This window comes from Littorina saxatilis, linkage group LG2 (assembly GCF_037325665.1).
Source record: "Littorina saxatilis isolate snail1 linkage group LG2, US_GU_Lsax_2.0, whole genome shotgun sequence".
In the NCBI taxonomy this organism is placed as follows: Eukaryota; Metazoa; Mollusca; class Gastropoda; order Littorinimorpha; family Littorinidae; genus Littorina; species Littorina saxatilis.
The window spans coordinates 54,732,539-54,738,989 of record NC_090246.1 but is presented as its reverse complement, the minus strand read 5'-3'; positions in this window follow the sequence as shown (position 1 = coordinate 54,738,989).

The window sequence follows — 6,451 nt, the reverse complement described above, 5'->3', positions numbered from 1 at the left end:
TGTTTACTTTCGGTTAGATTCTTCGACAGCATTCGCAGAGGTGACTGCCGTATTGTGTACCGCAGTCAGAAGTAATTTATTACTTTTGGGAGTTTAGTAACGTGATATCAGTTTTCAATTGTTCGTTCACTTATATTGCTTTCAGATTTAACACACAAGAAACAGTAGCACGGTTTTCGTTGCGAAAATGTGCATTGGCAGTGCTACGCGATCGAATTGACAATTGTGTATTATGTACACGCGGTGTTCTTCTCAGGAAAAGACCGAAGCGACATGTGACGTCAGTCGTTCAGCCCGCGAGCGGTGGGATGGGGGGGTTCACATGGTTTGTTTGTTTCAGAACCACACCCATATACACACATTTCACATGTAAACCATTTGTCCGCCCCCTGTCGATATTTATCGACTAAGTTCCTTGTTCTTACTTCGAATAATCCACGTGTGGTTTTTGGGTTTAATCAAAGTAGTTCGTTCTAATTTCTCACTTGTCTAAAAATAATCAACTAGATTTAATCCACCCCTCGGTTGCATTGCAGGAGTTGTATAAAAAGGTATTAACCACTACCCACTCAAAGAAATTCGATTAGCGGATGGAGAGCAGGGCAAACGTGGGAGAGGTGGGGTGGGGACTAACAATGTTGATCTTGTATGTATCTGGGTGAGAGAGAGAGAGAGAGAGAGAGAGAGAGAGAGAGAGAGAGAGAGAGAGAGAGAGAGAGAGAGAGAGAGAAAGAGAGAGAGAGAGAGAGAGAGAGAGAGACAGAATCAGAATCAGAATCAGAATGTTTATTTGCGAAAACTCATGTTTATAGCAAAAGGGTTCTGGGGGGTTGGGTAATCGAACGATCCACGAACATCAGTGTACACATTGGTTTCAGTCTGTTACACAAAAACAATGCATCGTGATTCGGTCCGAAGCATCCAACTTGTAATCCAAGTCGGGAAATAACTTTTCCGTTTCGAACACGGTATTGTTCCATATCGATCGCGGTTTGTCACAAACACACATGGAATATGTGTGCCCTGTAGTTTTGCGACAACAGTCAGTCTGGCATGGCACGGAGGTAGCACTGTACCAGTGTAGACACGACATGGAGGTCAGTCGTGAGATGGTCGATTTCTTCTCCAAAGACGTTGCGGTCGACTTGGGGCAGACGCCGGACACACGGGGGCGTTTCCTCCTCTTCTTGGAATGACGTTGTCTGTGCTGTTTCGCAGTCGTATGTCAGGACGTAGTCGTCTCCCCTTGCAATCAGCGTCTTCTTTCCACCTTTTCTTTCGCACACTACTTTTGTGAGAGTGCGGTTCCTCTTTCTGTTTAACAGTTTCTCTTTAAGTTGCACGTTCTGTGAGCAGCGTGAGGCTAGGTCGTAAACGTCCTCTGGTGCAAACTCTCGGTCCGTTGCTGCCAGTTCAGCTACAGTGGTTTCGTCGTCTGCTGTCTGTGACGTCACAGCACAACAAACCTCTGAGTTGACAATCTCGCACGTGGTTAAGCTTGCAGTGTCGCAGTGGGCAGGTGTGTGCTGTGTTGGGGTGGCCAGGCTGCGTGTTTCACGTGATCTTTCTATGGAATGTTGTTGTTTGACACTGTCACTTGTCACTGCACTGGAATTTGCGTTATCATTTTTGATCGTAGGAACAGGAGCTAAGTCTTTTAGTGGATGAGTTTGAAAGTCAGGCATTGTATTGCATGAATTAATTCCCACCTGTGTTCTCCTTTGCTCAGCTCTGAGCTCTGCTCGTCTCCTGTCTCGGCGGATCTGTGCAGCAGACTTTTTTCGCCACTGGCCGGTTGGTGCGGTAATGGCGGCTTCTTGTCCATGTTGGCTGGCGCTCAGTCGAAGGACAAACACTGTGTCCTCTCCCTCACCAGCAACTTTCCACGATTTAACGAGGTGGTCCGACAGAAGGGTGGCTAGGATGGATTCCACATGTGTTGGTAGTCCAACAATGGTCATCTTGGCGAGTTGTAAAGCAAACACTTAGAGAGCTCCTGTCACGTCGACTTGTCTCTTACGCCAAGGAACACCACCCGCCGAGAGAGAGAGAGAGAGAGGCAGAGAGAGAGAGAGACAGAGACACAGAGAGAGACAGAGACACAGAGAGAGACAGAGACACAGAGAGAGACACAGAGAGAGTTTCTCAACTGTGACCTCATGTTACCAACAAAACAGACGTGATTGACGTATCTGCGATCAGTACATGTTTATTTTAGCCATTCTTCAAAAAAGCCTACCACTAATCGGAACATTACAAGAAAAACATAAAAGACAATGCGTATGTCTGTGGACGGCATAAGAAACCGAAGATCACGCTTCTGGGTCTGAAACTGACATATGACGTTTTAATTTCGTTAGGGACCACGATCCCATATATGGGATCGGTGAAACAATTGCACATAGAAGAAGTTTGGTTGGAGATTAATTTCATATCTGTGTTAGAGATTATCAAGGGACACAACCTCTAACATTGAAATGTGATACGTCGGTAATCTCCCTTGTTTTGAAGTCACCAGCTGTCATTTGATATCGCCACGCGCCGTTTTGAAAGCAAAGATGACAACGTCACGAAGGTAAGCAAATATTGCCATGTCTAATAACATTTTTGTAAAGGTATTAAGAATAAAAGTTGTTGTTTACATCATTATCCGAAATGTGTCTTCAAAGTTTTGTCTCTGAGTCTGTCAGCATGCTTGCAATGTATTCATAAACTGCGATCCCATATATGGGATCGTGGTCCCGAGAGGGTAGGGGTTTTCCGTTTTTGGTTATTTGAAGTATGATTGGTGTTTCTTGCAGAACATTCAATGTGAACCAAGTAGTAAGCATTCTGGAAGACCTAGGGACTTTTGAAGAAGCTACAGTCTACATTGAGCCCCCTGCTGTTGGTGAGGACACGGATGAGGACAGCGGTGATGAGGATGATGGGGGAGTGGTGTCAGATGGAATGACAACAATGTTGTGAATGTAGTCTCCAACAAAGTTGGCGTCTACCCTATGAAAATGGCCACCAGATGGTCAAGAGCGCAGAAAAAGGCAGTGCAGATTGGGCAACCATCCCTCATCAAGCACTATAATAACACCATGGGCGGCGTGGACAGATGCGATCAGAACATCTCCAAGTACCGCACACAGATCAGGTCAAAGAAGTGGACGTGGCCCCTGGTGGCTTATTGCATCGATCTTTGTGTTCAGCAGGCATAGCATCTCTATAGAGCTACCCCTAAAGCTGCTGATGATCCCATGGACCTTCTGGCCTTCCGTCGATCCATTGCTCAAGCATACCTTGCTCGTGGTCCTCGTCACGCACATCCAGGACGCCCACGCGGATTCTCTCCACTTCATCACAGGGTTCCAGACCAGATACGGTTTGACCGCCTGGATCATCTTGTGCAACCTTGGGCCACACAGCTGAAGTGCATCCACTGCGGCATGAAAACCAAACACCGGTGTGTAAAGTGCAAAGTCGGCGTTCACGATCGCTGTTTCATCCAGTACCACACCCAGTGATAGGACATATGACAGTTTCATCTCTTATCTTGCTGCTTCATCATCGTTTTATCCGTTGTCGTTCGCAATAAAGAGACATATCATTTCTTCCTGGCTTTCCTAGGAATGGGAGAACTCTATTTCCTGCCTCTACGTTTTGTTCGGTATTATTTGGCTTCAAAGATATTGAATTGATATATTTTATTCCTTTATGGCACCCACGATCATGTTTTGATTATCACAAGCAGTGAATGGACAGAATATCAAGTATCTTTTGTTGTATCACAGCCAGTGAATGAACAAATAATTGCCACTTCTTCAGTTGTCATGTGTAATGAATTGACAAAATCGTCACCATTTTCCTCCATTACCATGCTCAGCCAATTGACATTTGATCACCCCCCCCCATTCCCCGTTATTATAATGAGTAAATTGAGAAATGTTCTCTTTGAGAATAGTGAAACAACTCCTTTATGTCACTGTCACGAATTATGTTGCAAAAATACTTGGTTTGGTGAGTTTGTTTTTACAGTAATTTTTTTTAGGATTTTCAGTGTTATTTTGCTTCAAAGTACACAAAAAGTACAATTTCTTTTGTGTTATAGTTCACAACTGATGTGCTGGGGAACATGTACCTGAATCATCTTATCTGTTTCATTAAACCTGCTTAAATGAAGTTTCAATCCTCTTGTGTTGTATTTCGTGTTTTATGAAAACCCCTGCCCTTTCGGGACCACGATCCCATATATGGGATCGGCATATTTTGCCTCCAAAACCTACTTTATTCTTAAAATTAACACAAATTTTTGTCTAATATGTTAATGTTACATAATAATCTCCATAATATCGAAAAATGGAGCCAAAAAAAAAATTGGTCCCTAATGGGTTAAACGAGGTAGCTTGACACTGCTAAAATAGGCTTATCATGCATTGACTGTACTCCGTAATATTGTTAAATCCATAGTATAAGCTAGCCCCGTTGATGTTCTTTCTTTCAACGCTACGATGTTAACATTGGAACTTCTTCGCAGGACCGTAATGGCCCAGGCTTCCGGCTAATTTCATTGTTTAACATCCGTAACGTAGAATCACCTGTCATGAGCTTGTGACGGTCTCAAAAAAGCAAGTCAAATGATTGGTCAATTTTTATCTTGTCCAATAAAATCAGTGTTTTGTGTTTTATACCCTTTCCCTTGCCTATGAGAACTCCAGAGATTCCGGTTCACGTGTTGATGCTCAAAGATATCTTTTTCTTGTAAACTAACACAGATCTGTCCAGCTTGTTTACATGGGATAGGCGAATTCTTGCACTTTGGTGTACTTCCAACACCCAACCGACTGGGTTCTTTCTGAATACATTTAGTTATTGGCATTTGTGTAAATATGCAAAGTTAATCTGGACAAATATTCCCAGGCTGAACAGAAAGCAGCCGGGCTGTTGAGTTGGTATGCGTCCTAGAAGGATCCTTATATTCCATTTACAAGCCTGGACAGATCTGCCAAGGTTAACATGAAGCAACGTCAATACATTTATTTCCGTTATTCTGTGCGACCAAACGCTGTCCACGCCATCCCACAATCACAGTCCGAACAAAAACAGACAGACGAAAGTAAGATAAATATAGACAGAAAGCCAGGCGAACATCCGACGAGACCTTCGGTTGACCCAAGACGCCCACCAAGTGTTGGCCGCACGATTAATGGTCAGTAAATGAGACTGGACCCTCGCCTGTGATTTGACCCCTTCTCCCGACACTGACCACTGTCCGTGCCTGCTCGTGCAACCAAATGGGCCGATTCTTCGCCCGTCAAAGCGCCGCTAAATGAGTCTCGGAGCTAGATAAATAGAGGACTAGACTGGGCGAGGCGGGGACCTTCACTGGAGGGAATTAAAGGTACCTTGCTTTCTTTTGGTGTCCACCATTTCATAAATCACCGTAGAAGTGTCCACATTTTGCACATGTGATAAAAGGTATCGTTCGACTTGGACGCATTCTCTAATCTTTTGGGGCGGGGGAAAAAGGTCCCTTGCTTCTTTCCGGTGTCCACCATTTCATAAATCACCGTAGATGTGTACGTGTCCACATTTTGCACAAATGATAAAGGCATCGTTCGACTTGGACGCATTCTCAAAACCAACAGCCTGGTTAACTACTTTCTGTGCAGAGCTTTGATTTTTTTTCTCCAGCTCTTTGAAAACCACGACAGATCTGTCCCAGCATTAACAGGGGTTGTGAGAGCATCATCATCAGCCTGGCTGGACCGGCACGGTTGGCCTTGTGGTAAGGCGTCCGCCCCGTGATCGGGAGGTCGTGGGTTCGAACCCCGGCCGGGTCATACCTAAGACTTTAAAATTGGCAATCTAGTGGTTGCTCCGCCTGACGTCCGGCATTATGGGGTTAGTGCTAGGACTGGTTGGTCCGGTGTCAGAATAATGTGACTGGGTGAGACATGAAGCCTGTGCTGCGACTTCTGTCTTGTGTGTGGCGCACGTTATATGTCAAAGCAGCACCGCCCTGATATGGCCCTTCGTGGTCGGCTGGGCGTTAAGCAAACAAAGTCTGGCTGGTAAATGTGAAGAGCAGCACATTTTCTGTTCAATTAACTTTTTGCTTGACATTGATGTCTATCTGCGAATTTCATTAAGCAATTGTTATCGTAAATCCCTCTCTGCGCAGACATGTGCAAGGATGTTGGTTTTTGGTGTGTGTCCAAGTGGAAAGATGCTCTTATCCCACGTTCAAGCCTTGGAGGATCTGTGGCGGTGTGCACGATAGCTTAAATAGGAAGGACGTGCGTGCCTTTAAATGATGGTCGCCCACAAGTTCTGGGCGGAGATCTCCTGGGGTCGGTCCGGATTCCTGTCTCTCTCCACCTCCCCTTATTCAACTCAGAGTCATCCTTGGGTCAACATTCTGTCTGAAGTGTAACCGTAGGGGCCACAAGAGACGGGCATGCCC